Source organism: Hyla sarda, chromosome 9, assembly GCF_029499605.1.
Source record: "Hyla sarda isolate aHylSar1 chromosome 9, aHylSar1.hap1, whole genome shotgun sequence".
Classification (NCBI taxonomy): domain Eukaryota; kingdom Metazoa; phylum Chordata; class Amphibia; order Anura; family Hylidae; genus Hyla; species Hyla sarda.
In genome coordinates, this window is record NC_079197.1 from 61,639,577 (window position 1) to 61,659,203 (window position 19,627).

At 46.0% G+C, this 19,627-nt stretch overlaps 1 protein-coding gene across 7 annotated transcripts in view; it reads right to left on the reverse strand.

Moving 5' to 3' along the window:
- The window catches only part of KLF8 (KLF transcription factor 8), a 458,675-nt gene that overhangs the window by 422,296 nt on the left and 16,752 nt on the right, over positions 1-19,627 (reverse strand). The window lies entirely within an intron of this gene.

Sequence of the window (19,627 nt, forward strand, 5' to 3'; positions counted from 1 at the left end):
GGGGGGGACATCCAGCTGTTGCATAACTACAACTCCCAGCATGCCCGTTGGCTGTCGGTGACTGCTGAGAGTTGCAGTTTTGCAACAGCTGTAGGCACACTGGTTATGTATCACTGAGTTTGTGACCTAACTCAGTGTTTCACAACCAGTGTGCCTCCAGCTGTTGCAAAACTACAACTCCCAGCATGTACGGTGCATGGTGTACGGTGACTGCTGAGAGTTGTAGTTTGCAACAGCTGGAGGCACACCGGTCGTGAAACACTGAGTTAGGTAAAAAAAAACTCTGAGTTTCACAACCAGTGTGCCTTCAGCTGTTGCAAAACTACAACTCTCAGCAGTCACCGACAGCCAACGGGCATGCTGGAAGTTGTAGTTATGCAACCAGCAGATGCACCACTACAACTCCCAGCATGCACTTTAGCTGTTTGTGCAAGCTGGGAGTTGTAGTTATACAACAGCTGAAGGTACACTTTTCCATAGAAAGAATGTGCCTCCAGCTGTTGCAAAACCATAAGTCCCAGCATGCCCATAAGGGAATGCTGGGAGTTGTGGTGGTCTGCCTCCTGCTGTTGCATAACTACAGCTCCCAGCATGCCCTTTTTGCATGCTGGGATCTGTTGCTAAGCAACAGCAGGAGGCTGTCACTCACCTCCAACGATCCTCGCCGCACAGGTCAGTCCCTCGTCGTCTCCGCCGCCGCAGCTGCTCCTGGGGCCCCGATCCCAACAGGGGCGCCGGGGATCGGGGTCCCCAGCACCCGGGGTGCACGTCCCGCACCCGCTCACGTCCTCCGGAAGAGGGGCGGAGCGGGTGCGGGAGTGACACCCGCAGCAGGCGCCCTGATTGGTCGGCCGGTAATCCGGCCGATGAATCAGGGCGATCGTGAGGTGGCACCAGTGCCACCTCACCCCTGCAGGCTCTGGCTGTTCGGGGCCGTCAGAGACGGCCCCGAACAGCGAGTAATTCCGGGTCACCGGGTCACTGGAGACCCGATTGACCCGGAATCGCCGCAGATCGCTGGACTGAATTGTCCAGCGATCTGCGGCGATCGCCGACATGGGGGGACATAATGACCCCCCTGGGCGATATGCCGGGATGCCTGCTGAACGATTTCAGCAGGCATCCGGCTCCGGTCCCCAACCGGCTAGCGGTGGGGGCCGGAATTCCCACGGGCGTATGGATACGCCCTCGGTCCTTAAGGACTCGGCATGCAGGGCGTATCCATACGCCCTATGTCCTGAAGAGGTTAAGAGGCCATCGTATGTCGATTTGATCATATGTCGGGGCCATCGCATGTCGGGGGTTACTGTATAGGAAAAGGGGTGATTTGAACTTTTATTATGGAAGGGGTTAATGTGTGTCTTTTAAACTTTTATTATTTTTTGTATTTTTCTTAAAAATTTTTTTTTTTTTTTTTTTTTTTTTTACAGGGGAGAGCATTCACATGTCCTTTTAGACGCTGCTGTAAGCTTTGACAGCGGCCATCTAAAGGGTTAATAGCCAGCCGCGGGGGCTTTCAGGTCTGGCCCTGCTTTCCCGAAGCAGGGCTAAGGACCTGCAAAATTCACATGCCCTGTGCCCGGAACTGCATGTCCCAGGCGTCGGGCGATAGGAATTCCACATCCTTGACCATGAAGGATAGGAGTGAGGTGGCAGGGCTGCCACTCCTCCTATCTCATGCCGTTGGTCGGTCAGGACTGACCGACCAACGGCAGATGGGGGGGCGGGGGTAAAGTTAATTTCCCCGCTCTGCCCATCCATGGACATCAGGGCAGAGCGGGGGAATGGTGGCAGGCAGCTTACCTGCCATTACTAGGAGGTCCAGCAGTGGCAGGCGCCGGCAGGGACGAAAGGCAGCGAGTGCTGTCAGGAACGTGAGGCTGCAGGGAAATGATGGAGGTGATCTGGCCTCTGGAGGACCACAGTTTGGAGACCACTGAAGTGGTCTCTTAACTGTAGCCCTCCAGATCTTGCAAAACTACAACTCCCAGCATGCCCGGACAGCAAACAGCTGTTTGGGCATGCTGGGAGTTGTAATTGTGTGCCTCTAGCTGCTGCATATCTACAACTCCCAGCATTCCCTTCGGTTGTCAGTACATGCTGGGAGTTGTAGTTTTGCAACAACTGGAGGCACACGGGTTGAAAAACACTCTTAGGTAACAAAACCTAACTCAGTGTTTTCCAACCCGTCTGCCTCCAATTGTTGCAAAACTACAACTCCAAGCATGCACTGACAGACCAGGCATGCTGGGAGTTTTAGTTCTGCTACAGCTGGAGGCACACTGGTGGGGAAACAGTGAGTTAGTCTGTCACCTAACTCTGTGTTTCCTCACCAGTGTGCCTCCAGCTGTGGCAAAACTACAACTCAGAGCATGCACGGTCTGGCAGTGCATGTTGAGAGTTGTAGTTTTGCAACAGCTGGAGGTTTGGGCACCCTCTACAGGGTACATTCAAACAGGTGGGGGTTTATAGAGAGTTTCTCACTGCAAGTTTGAGCTGCGGCAAATTTTCCCCAGCAGCTCAAACACCCAGCGGAAAACTCACTGTGAACCCCCACCCGTGTGAATGTACCCTAAAAACACTACACAAAATAAAGCGTAACACACTACATATACATACACCCCTACACAATTACCCGCCCCCATAAAAATGAAAAATGTCTTGTACAACACGGTTGTTGCAAAACAACAACTCCCAGCATTGCCGGACAGCCACTGACTGTCCAGGCATGTTGGGAGTTTTGCAACAGCAAAAACAATGCCATAGGGTATTTTTGGTGGAAGATGCAAATGCCATGCTTGTATCCGGGTCCTCCCCTATGCAAATCCCTAATTTAGGCCTCAAATGTGCATGGAGCTCTCGCACTGTAGAGCCCTGTCATATTTCAATGCAACAGTTTAGTGCCACATATGAAGTATTTTGTGTTACAAATTTTGGGGGTGCTTTTTCTCCTTTTACCCCTTATGAAAAGGAAAAGTTGGGTGCTACACCAGCAAGTTGGTGTAAAATATTTTAATTTTTTTACACTAACATGTTGGTGTTACCCAATAGTTTTCATTTTTACAAGAGGTAAAAAGAGAAAAAAAGACCCCCAAAATTAGTAATGCAATTTCCCCAGAGTATGGAAATACCCCGTATGTGGACGTAAAGTGCTCTGCGGGCGCACAACATGGCTCAGGAGTGAGAGCGCACTATGTACATTTGTACGCAAAAAACACCATGTGACCCCATTTTAGAAACTACACTCCTCAAGGAACGTCATAAGGGGTGCGGTAAGCCTTAACACCCCACAGGTGTTTGACGAACTTTCATTAAAGAGGGACATGAAATTGAAAAATTTAATTTTTTTCACAAAAATTCTAGGGTTACCTCAATTTTTTTGATTTTCACAAGGGGTAATAGGAAAAAAGCCCCCCAAAATTTGTAACCCCCATTTTTTCTGAGTTTCGAAATACCCTATATGTGGATGTAAAGTGCTCTGCGGGCACAGTACAATGCTCAAAAGAGAAGGAGCTAAATTTGTTTTTTGGAGAGAAAATTTGACTGGAATTGAAGGCCATGTGCGTTTACAAAGCCCCCATGCTGCCAGAACAGTGTATCCCCCCATGTGACAACATTTTGGAAACTACACTCCTCACGGAATGTAACAAGGGTTGCAGTGAGCACAGGTGTCTGACATATTTTTATTATTTATTTTTTTTTACAGCGGGCCAAGAAAATTAAAAATTTTATTTTTAATTTTGTACAGCCCACTGTTCCAAAGGTCTGTCAAACGCCAGAGGGGTGTAACTATTACATTCCGTGAGGGGTGTAGTTTCTGAAATGGGGTCAAAAGTGGGGGGGGGTTCACTAAAAAAAAAAAAGTTTCAATTTTTACGTCCCACTTTAACAAAAGTTTGTCAATCACCTGTGGGGTGTAAAGGCTCACTCTACCCCTTGTTACTTCCCTTGAGCGGTGTAGTTTCCCAAATAATGAGCCATGTGTTTTTTTTTGTTTTGCTTTTGCTGTTCTGGCACCATGGGGGCTTCCTAAATGCAACATGTCCCCCAAAAACCATTTCAGCAAAATTCGCTCTCTAAAAGTCCATTGTTGCTTTTTCCCTTCTGAGCCCTCTAGTGCACCCAAAGAGCACTTTACATCAACATAGGAGGTATTTCCTTACTTGTGAGAAATTGGGTTACAAACTTTGGGGGGCTTTTTAACTTTTTACCTCTTGTAAAAATGAAAATAAAATGGGGCTACAATAACATGTTAGTGTAAAAAATTGAGATTTTGAATATTCTCCATCACTTTGCTGCTATTTCCTGTGAAACACTTAAAGGGTAAACAAACTTTCTGAATGTCATTTTGAATACATTGCAGTTTTCATGAGGTCCATTATTGGGGATTTCTAACCTCAAGAACCTCAAATTCACTTCAAAACTGAACTGGTCCATGGAAAATTCTGATTTAGAAATTTTCGTTAGAAAAAAAATGGAAAATTGTTGCTATACTTTGAAGCCCTCTAATGTCTTCAAAAGTGCCTGGCATAAACCCTTTAGATGCAGCAATCAAAGTTGATTATTTTCTTGTGTTATATCAGGGCCTAGTGTGCCACCTTTTGTGCTTTTTCTTTCCACCACTTTTGTGGAATACCTCCATGTATTTTATCAAATGTAAACAATAAAATATCTTTTGTATTTTCATGCAATGACTTCATAGTTTTTTTCAATAGTATTTTGTATTAATACAAGCATATTATAGATCAGGGCCATAGTGATGATATCTATATAGGGTTTTATATTAGGGTTTTTTAAGTGAACCCAGAAACTTATAGATGCACAGGCTTCCTGTTAAAAGTAAAAAAATAAAAATAAAAAACACCTGTACTTACGCTCCTGCTCTGCCATCATTATTACTGCTTCCGCCACACTCCACTTTATGGTGCTGTGGTCAAAACGTGACATAGCCCCATAGCCATTTACTTGTCCTGCCTCACCAATGTGCAAAAAGAAGCAGGAAGAGGACTGCAGCGGAGGCCAGGAGCAAGATGCTTGAAGCACAGAGGGAGTGGCAGTAGTAAGTACAGGTTTATTTATTTATTTATTTTTTATGACAGCATTATGGCAAGGTAAAATAAAAAAAAAGTTGCATCCCGGAGTACTCCTTTATATTAGCCTCCCGACCTCCACAGCTGCCCTTTGTACTTGCACCGAGGAAGTGTATCCTTTTCTAAGCCATGTAGAGTTTATGGACAGGTATAATCTCATGAATACAATTCCTTTTCAAACGGTAACAAAGCTAGCCATAATCTGTTTCAAATGCCCTATGTCGGTGACTCTTTGCTGCAATTATGTTCACATATAGTAATTTCTGTGCATAAATTTCGGACATTGAAATGAATTTCTCCAGAAGCAAGCACATGTTGATTCTTGAGGTGGAATCTGAAAACAAACATCCTGTTTAAGTCAATGGAAATTTGTATTTATGCTAAATCTGCTACATTCTGAGCCAAATTATGTACCAATTATGTGTCTTATCTACCTCATTTCCACAATGAGCAGAAATGGGATTTCTAAGCAAAATTTTGAGAAGGAAATTTTCCTTGTAATTTTCCTATGTGCACAGTGAACTAAAGACAACAAGCTTTCAGATGACACATCTCACATGCAGTTGGCCATTGACAAAGCTCCCCGATGGCCACCAATGACCTCTTTTGACAACCCAGAAAATCCTTCTGTGGGAAATCGAGCAGTCTAAGATAAAAGTCAAATAAATATATTTTCTAACATGTCTGTATATGGAAAAATCTCTAATAGCACCTTTACACATATCAATACCAGAATAAGAGATGCATCTTAAAGGCTCATAGGATCCTTAAATTGTCTTTATCTGATCCCTACAACTTTATAATTTTTCAGTATGCGGGCTGTATAAGGGCTTATTTTTTGCACTGTGATCTGTAGTTTTATCGGTACCATTTTTGTTTTGATGGGACTTTTTGATTCATTCACTTTTTATTCATTTTCTTCTGGCATATGAAGTGACCAAAAATCTGCTATCCTGATATTTAGTATTTTTTTTAAGTTTATGCCAATGACCGTGCTGTTTACATTATTTTATTTAAAAATAGGAAAAAAGGGGTGGTGATTTAGGCGAAGGTCACACTACACGGATCCGCAGCATATTTTACACTGCAGATTTGCCAGTGACCCAATAGTGTGCCTTCAGCTGTTTTCCCCGCTCTGAGCAGTCACACAGGGCGAATCACTGTGCGAGTCAGCGCACGCAGTGTAGTCAGACATTGCAGTTAGACTGCGAGCACGAGAAGAAACTCACAGGTCCCTGTGTGACTATTTGGAGAGGCGGATTGCCGCTACGAGTGGGGGGGGGGGGGGGGGGGTTTGGGTGGTACAGCAGGAGGCACACTAACGGTCAGGTCACCGGCGGATCTGCAGCGTAAAATACGCTGCGGATGCGTGTCGCATGACCCTTCCCTTCCCTAGGGGCATATTCATATTTATTACCTTTTTTTTACCTTTTTTTTTTCCATTACAATTTTTCTCCAGTTGTTGCAATGCTACAACTCCCAGCATGCCCAGACAGTCAAAGGAATGCTGGGAGTTTTGCAACAGCTGGAGACACATTGGGGAATATTACTTGAAATCTTGTGATTGGAGACACTGATAAGTGCTGTACCATAGGAGCCTATAGTGCAGCACTGATCAGTGTTACAAGTGCTCCATTACTACAGGCTGCTAAGGCCTGCATTATTGGAGCGTCGATTGGATGAGCCGGAGGGTAGGGAACCTCTGCCCGTCCCCTCAAGTGATCAGGACCTGATCAGCTCCACTGAGCTACCGGCACTTGTTTTCGGCATTTTAGACGTGACGTCTAAAATGCCGAAAACAAGTGCCGGTAGCTCAGTGGAGCTGATCAGGTCCTGATCACTTGAGGGGACGGGCAGAGGTTCCCTACCCTCCGGCTCATCCAATCGACGCTCCAATAATCAACATTGATCGCAGCGTCTAACGGGTTAATGCCGGACATTACACGGATCGGTGATGTCCGGCATTACCCAGTATGAAGCGAGCTCAGCTCCTGCAATCACTTCATAGACCGCCGCTCCACGGCTGCGCCGTATATAAACGGCGGCCTGCTGTGGGCGTGTTAAGGCACCTCCTCCCAGCGTTGAGCACTGCTGGGAGGAGAGACTAGCGCTGGGCGGTGTGACCAAAAATGCATAGCACGGTATTTTTGTAAGTTATTGCGGTTCCACGGTATTTAACGGTATACACAAAACCAAACGACCTCCCCCCGCCGATGCGCTTTAGATGAATGAGATGCTGGCTGCTGCACTTTGAATGAATGAATGAATGAGATGCCGGTGTGAGGTTGCAACTTAACCATTTAAAGCGCAGGTGGCCGGCAACTAAACCATTTAAATCACAGGCGGCCGGCAACTAAACCATTTAAAGCGCCAGCGGACGGCAACTCAACCAATTAAAGCGCAGCGGCCCGCATCTCATTAATTTAAAGCGCCAATGGCTCACAGGAGGACAGGGAGAACATATGATTATTTCCCCGATGTGGGGACAGCCACTGTGGCTGATAATTCATTCATTTGAAGGGCCCAACCGGCATTGCGGTATAAGAAAAATTTATATCGTGCAGGAAAAACATACCGGTATTCGGGATGAACCGGAATACCGCCCAGCTCTAGGAGAGACAGCGCGACTCACGCCAGAGGGGCCGGGCTGCACGGAGGCCGGGACCAGAGCCACGATCGGCGGCTGCAGTGTTTTACATGAAAGTTGGCTCCCGTGCTGCGCAGCCCAGCTTCTCTGGAATGTGATGGCCAAAATCGCTATATTGCAATCCACAATTATATCGATTCGATATATTGCGGGTTGCGATATATGGTGCAGCCCTAGTATGAACCATGGAGGCCCAACTAATATGTAAAAAAACAAACACAGAAAACCATTATCTCTGTACAGTGGTCCCTTTCACCACCACCAGGTAAAGTACCACCGTCAATACTGATACCTGCTCTTCCTTTACTAGGCTAAAGTTGGTTTCTTATTCGGCCAGCTTCTTAGTCACTAAAGTTGGTTTCTTATTTGAGCATTTTCTTATACATTACTGTGACAGAAAACCTTTCCTCCTCTTATTCATCTGCAGTAAACCTGTTTTTCATACATAAATGTTGATTATTATTTGGGAACAATCAGATTCAGAAAAAGTTTTTTTGCAGAAAATAAAACGATAGTAAAAAAAATGGATGAAAAAATATGGGTTTCAAATAAATAACTGATGATTTTAAGGAATTAAACACCATTGGGCCACTAACCTAAGGGTGGACAAATAAAGGGTAAGGGCCCCTACATAATAGCCAACTGTTGCCAGCCTAGCCCAAACAGTGGATTGGCAAGAAAACTCGTGCCAACCTTCCAAAATACTTACATTTTCTGCATTTTGAATAAGTAACTGATGATTTAAATGGATAAAATGCCATTTGGCCACTGAACTATGGATGGGAATTGATAGAGTAAGGGCCCCTGCATAATATCAAACTGTTGCCAGCCTGGCCTAGTGTTACATACAATAGCTGCGGATTAGAGCGTAATTGAGCTCTGAACAGTGGGACTGCCCCAACTCTCACCTGCATTAAAAGTTAATTAAGGAACTGTGCAAGGGGGGAGAAGCATGTGAGCGACGCATGTGAAGACGCTGTTCTAACCACCCGGTACAGCCACGGACTGGTTAGATGATCCCGTGTAATTTGTATGCCTGATACAGAGGGTGTCTGCTGCTGTGGTGTGGCCGGGGATGCTGCAGAGTCTCGGAGCTGAGTGAGGCTCTGACGGAGGTGGAGGGGGAGAGGCCAGACCATGGAGAGCTGAATGAGGGCACGCGAAGGAGTGAGGAGACATCAGGTGAAGTCGCGGTCTGAGGAGTGAGAGGAGACGGAGATCCACGTGGGACACCGGCTCTGAGGAGTGGAGAGACAGAGCCCCACACTGTATTACATAGATATTTAAACCAGTGGAACAATAACTAATAATGAGAAACCTCCTGAGTTTGGATATTTATAGCAGTAGGGTGGCCTCTGGCTTAGGGGGTAACTAGACCTTGGGGAAAGGGCCATCTCACTGCTAATGGACACTTGGCAGTCTGTGGAGCACACATCCAGCGGTGATATATGGGGACTTTCTCATGGACAATAATTTAACTTTGAATTCTGGCTTCCACTCCTGGAATGGTAGTGTCACAATTTGCGATTAATATCTAATAACCATTAAGAAACGTTCTCTCTACTGCTATTAACTTGTCATTAACCATCAAGAAATGCTCCCAATACTGCTAATAGCCTGTTATTAACCATTAAGAAACACTTTCCCTACTGTTATTAATATGTTCTTAACCATCAAGAAACACTCAATACTACTATTAATCGGTTATTAACCATTAAGAAACGCTCTCTCTGCTGCTGTAAACCAGTTATTATAGGGGATAAGTTATTTTGCACTATAGATGTCCTTTAATTGTTGATTTTTGGAAGCCCCCAGCATTGATAACTTTTGTGCGTGGTTACAAAAAATTTTTTTTGTTCTCCTGAGTTCTCCTGAAACTAAAATCCCTGTACTGAAGACTGTAAAGATTGTTGTATTGCTATAGCGAAAAGTTATCGTTACGGTAGCTCTGGTGGCTAGGAAAATGGGAGGGGAAAAAAAATAAGACGATTCGGTGCCCAATCGCATGTCAGGTGGTTGGACATCGACTCGCCAGAAGGAGAAGGGAGATGGGGTGGCAGGTGGAAGTTCAGTGGAAAAATTATTTAAATCCCCAGGGGTAAAAGGGGTGAAAGTTAAAGGGGGTTATCCACCATAAGGTGATTTTAGTACATACCTGGCAAACAGTAATGGACATGCTTAGGAAGGATCTGCGCTTGTCTTGAGGCAAAATGGCTATGTCATGAGATTACCATAACACTGTGGCTAGCTTTTTGTGAACTTGTATTTCCTGTTTGACTAATGTTTTTTTTTTTACAACAAATCCCACAATGCCATTTTTCTCCTTCTCACACATCGGCCACCCCACCCATTGAAACAAAAGACCTGTGGTTTTCAATCAGGGTGCCTAAAGCTGTTGCATTAGTTGCAGATTGATCCCTCCACCCATTGAAGCAGACAGGCTCCTTGTCATCAGCTGACTAGTGAGTCAGGTCGCGGCCACATTGCAAGCTGGGAAAAATCTGAGACAACAGTAATTTTGTATGCTGGTAAAAATAAATAGTGGGGTGAAAATCACAGAAGAATTGTGAGAAAACCGTCACACACAGGTACAGACACTATATTATGAACTACACTAACTTCACAGCCCCTGTAGCATAGTCAAATAAAAAAAAATTCCTGGAATACTCCTTTAACCAAAAAGAGTAAAAAAAGGAACAAAAAGGCGATAGCAGCGGAGAACTCAGAGGAGGAGATTGAGGAGAATCAGGAGGAAGAAGAAACTAAAGCAATGCTCAGTAAAATATTTGAGGGGGTAGAAAAAACAAATGAAGCAATAAAGGAGGTTAAAGATCAGATAGGGGAGGTTAGACAGGATACTGTGATATTGAGGCAGGACTTTCAGAAAATTAGGGAAAGGTTGAATGAGGTAGAAGACAAGACCAAAGGGATAGAGCATAGGACAGAAGAATTAGAGAGAAAGGTGGGAGATTTGACGGGAATATGTCAGGAATTGAAAACTAAAGTGAGGGATCTAGGGGATAGAGGGAGACAATCAAATTTAAGAATAGTGGGAAACCCAGAAAGAATAGAAGGTGAAGATTGCCGAGGATTTGTAAAAAAATTGGATACTGAATAATTTTGGTGGACAAGGTCTATCAGACCTTTTTGAGGTAGAAAGGGCGCACCGTTCCGTCAAAACCACCTTACCAGGGGCCTATCCGAGAAAGATTCTTGTTAGGTTGCTATCGGCAACAGATAGAGATGTAATTTTGAGATTAGCTAGGGGGGCAAATAGAGAGATTAATGGTAGTAAAATAATGCTTAATGCAGATTATTCTAGGGCAACACAGCAGGAGAGGTTAACTTTTATACATGTTAAAAAAAAAGTTAAGGGAAGCAAATATCAGGTACTCTCTATTATTTCTGGCCAAACTTAGAGTGGTACACAAAGATAGGTCTTGGTTTTTTGCCTCAGTAGAGGAAGCAAATGAATGGCTGGAAAAGGAAGGGATTAGGTAAAATGTAATAAGGAGATTTTTTATTACTTACCGTAAAATCTCTTTCTCGAAGGATCCATTGGGGGACACAGACCATGGGTGTATGCTGCTGTCTCTAGGAGGTATGACACTATGGCAACAAAAAAGTCGGCTCCTCCCAGCAGGATATACCCTCCTCCAATCCCTGAGCTAATCAGTTTAGTTCCAGAGCGATAGGAAAGGACCGACAGGTCAAGAAGAAAACACAAACTGTCCGAGAACCAGAGAAATATATATAACTGAATTCATCCTCGGACAGAGAACCAAAGAGAAACCCATAAGGGCGGGAGCTGTGTCTCCCAATGGATCCTTTGAGAAAGGAGATTTTATGGTAAGTAATAAAAAATCTCCTTTTCTCTATCAGCTCCATTGGGGGACACAGACCATGGGATGTACCAAAGCCATCCCTTGGGTGGGAAGAAGAAAACCCGGTTAGGCGGACGGCTGAACCACCGCCGCCTGCAGCACCTTCCGGCCCAGACTAGCATCAGCCGATGCTAAAGTATGAACCCGGTAAAAACCTCGAGAAAGTATGCAAATGGTGATCAGATAGCCGCTTGCAGATCTGCAAGGCCGAGGCCTTGTTCTGGAAAGCCCAAGAAGCCCCAACAGAACGGGTAGAATGAGCCAAAACCCTGAAGGGAGGGATCTTCCCCCTACAGTTATAGACTTCTGAAATAGCAGACCGGATCCACCGAAAAATGGTGGCCTTGAAAGCAGGTTGTCCCAAGCAACGACTTTCCTTAAGGAAGAAAAAGGATAGCACTGACAAAAGGAAGCGGTGACAGAGAGGTAGGCCCGAACGGCCCGCACCACAGCCAGATTGTGGAGTAAACGCTCCTTGGGATGAGAAGGAGCGGAACAAAAGGACGGAAGGACGAAGTCCTCATTGAGATGAAAAGCCAAAACAACTTTAGGCAAAAAAGAAGGATCTGGCCGGAAATGACCTTGTCCTGGTGAATCACCAGAAACAGAGAACGGCGGGAAAGATCTGCCAATTCGGACACTCTCCGAATAGAGGCGATAGCTATACGAAACGCCACTTTCCAAGAAACAAGGCGCAAGGACAATTCCCTAAGAGGTTCAAAAGGGGGACCTTGGAGGACACCCAGAACCAGATATAAGTCCCACGGGGGAGAAGGGGACCGATAAGGAGGGGCAGCATGTGCTACTCCTTGAAGGAAGGTCCGGACATGAGAATTAAAAGCCAGAGGACGATGGAAAAGAATAGAAAGGGCTGAAACCTGACCCTTAAGGGAACCGAGAGACAACCCCAGTTCCAATCCCGACTGCAAGAAAGAGAGAAGACGGGAAACCGAAAAGGTAACTGGACACAAGACCTGAGCTTCACACCAACTAAAATAAGACCGCCAGGTACGGTGGTAAATTTTTGCCGAGGAGGACTTAAAAGCCCTGAGCATGTTGCGAATGACTTTGGAAGAGAAACCGCGGCTCTCAAAACCGCGGTCTCAACCGCCACGCCGTCAAAGCAGAGATGGCCGAGAAGATCACATCCCAGGGACGGCCAGACTGAAGATAACTGAGATGGCCGGAAACCTGAGTTCCACCCAGGAGGGAAATTCCCAAGAAACAAGAAAAGAAAGAATTGCCCTAGGCCCCAAAATGTTGAAGGGGAAAAAGCTTCTCGGGGGGGCCAAGACCCCAGACCGGGCGGTCCCTGAAAACACCTCCCCAGCCTGATAGACTGGAAGGGATGGACAAGAAGGAGCACCCCCCAAAAAAATTAGGGGGAAAACGAAGCCACCATAGAGAGGACCGACAAGACTGATGAGAGAGAATGATCTTGCGGTCAAGAGACAATGGAGACCTGTCTGACCGGAAGAAAATCATCAGTTGAAGAAGTCGGTGATGAAACTGGGCAAATGGCACGGCCTCCACGGCCGCCGCCAATCGACCCAGGACATCCATGCAAAAGCGAATGGAAACTGGAGCAGGGAGCCGAAGTCGGCGGAGTCGAAAGCGGGCATCGAACTGGAGCCCGAGGAGAGCGGTTGGGCTTGTCCCAAATGACCATCCAACTGAAGTGAGACAAGGTCTGGAGGTTGAGACTAAGACTCTCCAGGATCTGGGACCTGGCTGGAGCTCAGATCAGGAGGTAGTCCAAATAAGCAATCACGGAAACAACTGTTGTCCGTAAAAAGGCTATCACAGGCGCCAGGACTTTGGTAAAGGTCCGCGGAGAAGTGGCCAGACCGAAATGGATAGTCACAAAAGAAAAATGACCGTCCGGAACTGCAGAGCGGAGGTACCGCTGATGACCGGGAAACAATGAGATGTGGAGGCAGGCATCCTTGATGTCCACCGAGGAACGAAAACCCCCCTTGAACCATGGACGCCAGCACCGAACGGAGAGACTCCATTCGGGATGGGAACGTAAGATGCTAGCTGAGATACTCGAGAACCAAGACTGAGCGAACAGAAACGCCTTTCTCGGAGACCACAAAGAGGTTGGAATAAACCACGAAAACGTTCCCCTGAAGCTGCATGTCCAGGCATCCCGAAGGGTAAGAGGCGACCAACCACCCGAGAGAGGTCGGCGGTGGGGGCTACCCTTCAGGCCGAGGAAGGCCTACGGGTGCCTGATGGGGCCGCCAAACGGCCGAACGGATAGCCAACCTCCGGGAGGAATGGGATCGGAAAGAGGAGCACTTTTACCATGAAGGCGTCTGGCTGGACCCTTTGTTGGTACCCTTTGTTGGTACCAGAGGTCTGCAGAACCGGAAGGAGGACTTACGAGGGAAAGCAGTTCTGTTAGTCTTACCAGAGGTAATAAAGAACTCTTTTCCGCCCGTCGCCTCGCTTCCTGAAGGTGGCGTCCGCATTCCAGGCTTAAAGCCACATGAAGGGAGGGTGGCTACCAAGTTGCTTGTGGCAAAGGCAGCACAGTGGCTGCACATGGAAGCAGAGCACAGAAAAATCTCCGACTGCGGAGCATCGGAGAGCTAGATTAAATAAATCCTCCGGAGGGATCCTGAAGACTACCCTGGCGGAGTTGGAAGACCATACTAAAAAGGGCCTTCGACACCCAGGCAGAAGCAAAAGCAGTAAGAACCTGCTGCCTCAAGGGCAGAGATTGCCAAAGTATCCACCTTCATGTCCGCTGGATTCTTGAAGGCAGCCGCATCAGCCAACGGCCGGGTAGGCGCCTTAGAGAGGCGGGAGACCGGCGGATCCACAGTTGGAGAGGAGGTCCACCGAGCAATGAGGTCCTTGGCGAAGGAATACCGCGCTTGAACCTTCTTCGTTTCCTGAAACTTCTTGTCAGGGTGACTTCAGGCAGATACCCACAGGGCGTAAAATTCAGCGTGAGAGCTGAAAGTCTTGAGTGCCGGTCGGGCACAAAGAAAGGAGACTTCTGGAGCCACGTCCGAAGTTCCTGGGTCCTTTAGATCAGTGTTTCCCAACCCAGTCCTCAAGGCACACTAACATTCCGGGTTTTTTCAGTTACTCCATTGGAATAGAACAGGGAAAAAATTAAAATCCTGGACTGTTGGTGTGCCTTGAGGACTGGGTTGGGAAACACTGCTTTAGATGGAAGGTGTCTCTTATGGCCGCAACCACTGAGTACAACACATCAGGCACATCCGTGCGCTCCTCCGAGTCAGAGGCCGAATCAGAAACTTCTTCCACAAGTTCTCCAGGTGAATGCGAACAAGTGAGGCGGCCCTGGAAGAGAGAGACGGACCTGGTACGCGGGTGTGGAGAGCCAGAGCGGCGACCCTGGAGAGCATTCTCTAGAGGAGCGACGCCTGCTACAGGTCGGAGTAACGGGGCGATGCCTGTGAGGGGAGCGCCTGTGCCTGCCAGAAGACTCGGGGATGAGTCAGATGACACACCCCTAAGATGCTGCGAGAGCGTCAGAATAGGGGTAGAGCGGGACCCTCCGGAGGGCCAGTGTAGGGAGGGCCTCTCCAAGGCAGTCACCACATAACGGGAGACCTGAGCCAAGTCGGATATAGACTGGGAGAGGGAAGGAACCCAGGATGGAGGGGCGGCCGAACCCACCGGGTCTGGAAGAACAACCGGGGTAGAGTAGCAGGGGGGTCTGGGGGAGCAGTGGAGCAGGCAGAACAAGTGGTTCAGCAGAACCAGACAGATTAGAGTTACAGTATTAACAGATTAAAGGAGTGGCTAACACTCCAGTTAACTGTTTAGAGGGAGGCCGTTCTGGGCCTCTCTCACCCAAGACTGTGTTCCATTTCACTGTGTTGCTGATACAGTCTGTTTATCTTACTGTTTCATATGCCTTGAGATCCCCATAGACCACAATGGACCCATTTAAAAAATTAAACCACAACACTGTAACACTCTGTCCCACCCCGGGACTCGAACCCGTGGTGGTCTCCAGGCTGTCAGAGAGGAGAAATGCCGGCCAAAAGCAAGGGAGTGGCGGGCCCCTGCCACCATAATCGCAGGCACAGCGCTGATTGGTGGACAGTTCACGCCCAGAGAAGATTCGTATTAACAAAAAGTCTCGTAATGGCGCCCGCTCCTTGCACCGAGCGCACATGCGAATGCATGATGCATGTGCGCTCGCGGAGAATAGAGCAGACTAGCCGCTGCTGAAAGTGAAAGTAAGCCGGCGCTCAGAGCGCCCACATAGAAGAACGCCGCGGCTGTCAGCCACTTCAATGTAAAAAACAGACACACAGTCGTTTCCATACACACATACATATATATATATATATATATATATATATATATATATATATATATATATATATATCAGGGATGTGGAATTCCTATCGCCCGACGCCCGGGACCCGCTCCATACTCTGCTGCCTCCGACAATAAAAAACTGTATCCTCGGCAGCAGAGCAGGGGAGATGAGAAGCTGTATATTTGTCTTCTCTCCACTGCTCTGTAGACGTGCGGGGGGAGATGAGAGGGCGTGGCTTCTTGCTCCCCGTGCAGACCTACGTCCTCTGCCTTCACTCCCCCCAGCTGTAGCTGAGCTGAGGGGAGGAGGCACGTCTGCACGGGGAGATGCATGCGGCGCTCTGCAGTATGTATGGAGCGGGCTCGGGATTCCTGCCCACTCCATACTCTGCAGCCCCCGGCTGTTCTCAGTAGCCGGGGGCCGCCGCTAATAGCCAGCATGCGGCGATCACCGCGGCTGGCTATTAACCCTTTAGATCGCCGCTGTCAAAGCTGACAGCGGCGTCTAAAGGGAGATGTGAATGCTCCCTGGTGGGCTAGTGGGGTGGATCGCACCCCCGCAGCGCGATCGCAGGGGGGCGATCCACTATAGAGGTATCCGGAGGACTTACCTCTGCTTCCTCCTGTCCCGGCTCTGTCATTGATAGAGCCTGGCTGGACCATTCTCTATCAATGGATCACAGAGCACACAGATTAATAGAGTTCAATAGAACTCTATTCATCTGTCTGAGGAATCTAATGATTCCTCATAAGTCTAATAAAGTGTAAAAAAATTAAAGTTTTAATAAAAGTTTGAAAGACACATTAACCTAGTGGTCTTCAAACTGTGCCCCTCCAGATGTTACAAAACTACAATTCCCAGCATGCCAGGACAGCTGTTGGCTGTCCGGGCATGCTGGGAGTTGTAGTTTTGCAACATCTGGAGGGCCACAGTTTGAAGACCGCTGCATTAACCCCTTCCATGTTAAAAGTTCAAATCACCCCCTTTTCCTATATAAAAACATGCAAACATAATAAAAATAAACATATTTGGTATCGCTTCGTGCGTAATTGTACAACCTATTAAAATATAACATTATGTATCCCGTACGGTAAATGTAAAAAAATACCAAACCACAGATTTGCAATTTTTATAATATCCCATAAAAAAAAAAGTTAAAAAGCGATTAAAAAGTCAGATCAATGCCAAAATGGTACCGATACAAAAAACAGATTATGGCGCAAAACATGAGCCCTCATACAGCCTGGTATGCGGAAAAAAAAATAAAGCTACAGGGGTTAAAAAATGGCAATTAAAAAAATTAGAAGACGTTCAGAATTAGTAAAACATGACGTAAACGATACAAATCTGGTATTGCTGTAACCAGGCACTTAAAGTATAAAACTAACATGTTACCTCAACCACAAGGTAAATGGCGCAGAAAAGAAAACCACCAAATCTGCAAAATTATCTTTTACTATTTCAATTTCACTTCCCAAATATATATATATTTTTTGGTTCAGAGAATGTTGTTATTGAAAAATGAAAAGGTATCATTATAGTAGGTAGTTATGGCTATTATAGGGAGAGGAGGAAAAAATTAGTGCGTAAAAGCGAAAATTGGCAGGGACAAGTGGATCGTCATGAGGGACAAGTAGATTTTGCTCCATTTTAGTCCCGTGGACAAGTAGTTTTTATAAAATTTCCACACCCCTGTATGTATGTATATTATATATATACACATATATATATATATATATATATATATATATATATATATATATATATATATATATGAATAAAGTGTAGAAAGTTGTGCCCCATCCAAACTGCCACTGCCCACCCCAGTAATAAAGGACCCCCTGTCCAGGCCAGCCCCATTAGACCCATGAGAAAGGTGGGCCAAAAACGGAGGGTCTTCAAATGTTGCAAATCTGCACCTAAGGAGAAAGGGAAATATAGTCATCTCAGTCAGAAGAACTTACCTCATGAAGTCTTCAGCCAGCTTTTATCACCTGCATCATGCCGGGCTACCATGTGCGAGCGAGGCGAGCAGCGAGATAGGGTGACCCGGACCCATGAGGTACAATTCAGGCGCTGACCGTTGGCGAGAGGGGGTGAACAGCGCATATACGCAATGTCTGTGTCCCCTTACTCGCAATGGGGAAACAGTGAGCCGCAGTTCCTGAGTCCCCACCTGAAAACAGGAAAGAAAATGGAATAAAAAAAATCTAACACATCCCTAAATCTAGGGGGGGGGGGGGGGAAAAAAAATCATAAGACCTGGTCTGGAGAGAACTCCAGACCATGTCCACCTCCTTAGACACTAAGCTTAAACTGATTAGCTCAGGGCCTGGAGGCGGGTATATCCTGCTGGGAGGAGCCGACTTTTTTGTTGCCATAGTGTCATATCTCCTAGAGACAGCAGCATACACCCATGGTCTGTGTCCTTCAATGGAGCCGATAGAGAAAAATGAATTTCCCCTGTGGATAAGGAAAGTAAATATATTGACATTTTGTTGCAACTTAAGGAGAAAAAGTTATAGGCTGGCTGGCTGGCCGGGTGGGGGGCTCAATATAGAGGATTGCCGGAAAAAGTTTTTGGCATTGCCAAAGGAAGGGGGGGGGGGGGGGTGTGTTGGGATTATAATTTTTTTTCTTCTTTCTCTTTTTTTTCCCCAGACACCTGAATGAAGGTACTGGTTTGTAACGTAAGGGGGCTGGTGGATAGGGTGAGACGGGCGGTGATCTATAAAGTAATAGAGAAACATTTACCAGGTATTATTTGTCTGGTAGAGACTCATTTGACAAAAAAGTTAAAATATATATTTTGCAGAGGAAGTGGGTTGTAAAACAATTTCATTCAGTACATACTTGCTACTCTAGAGGGGTAAGTGTGTTAATACATAGAGTGCTGAAGGTAGAGGTGTTAAATTCAAAAATAGATAAAGAGGGAAGGTATGTATTTTTGGTGTTTTAGAGAAGGATATAGGACAAATAAAGGAAATGGAGGGGGATTTGGAAAGAAAACTTGATTATTATTAAAAATAGTTCACATAGGTTATATTACACGCCGCGACTCCAACGAAAAATAGATAAAAGTAAAAAAATACAAATGTTCAAGATGTGAGAATGAAGCAATGGGGTTCTTTCATATGTATTATGAGTGTTCTGTGCTTAAAGTATTCTGGATAAAGGTGGCAAGAATGATAGAAGGAAGGCTAGAATTGAAAGGAGGAGATAAATTGATGTCTTGGTAATCAGACATGCGATTTTCTGCTATTAGGGGGAGAAAGAACAGAAGGAAGAAAGTCAGACAAGATTCTAAGAGGGAAAGTGCAATTTGCAACAAGATTATTGGTGAAAAGAAAATGGATGTCTAAAGAAGCTCCAAATATTGATGAACATAAAATTACAGTAAGATGGTGAATTTTAAGTTAAAATATATATTTTGCAGAGGAAGTGGGTTGTAAAACAATTTCATTCAGTACATACTTGCTACTCTAGAGGGGTAAGTGTGTTAATACATAGAGTGCTGAAGGTAGAGGTGTTAAATTCAAAAATAGATAAAGAGGGAAGGTATGTATTTTTGGTGTTAAATAGGGAGGGAAAAAGACTGCTGTTCGCTTTCGACTATGTGCCACCCCCTTTTCATTTGGAATATTTCAGGAATTATGTAAGTTTGCCAATGATAAAGGAGGTATCCCAATTG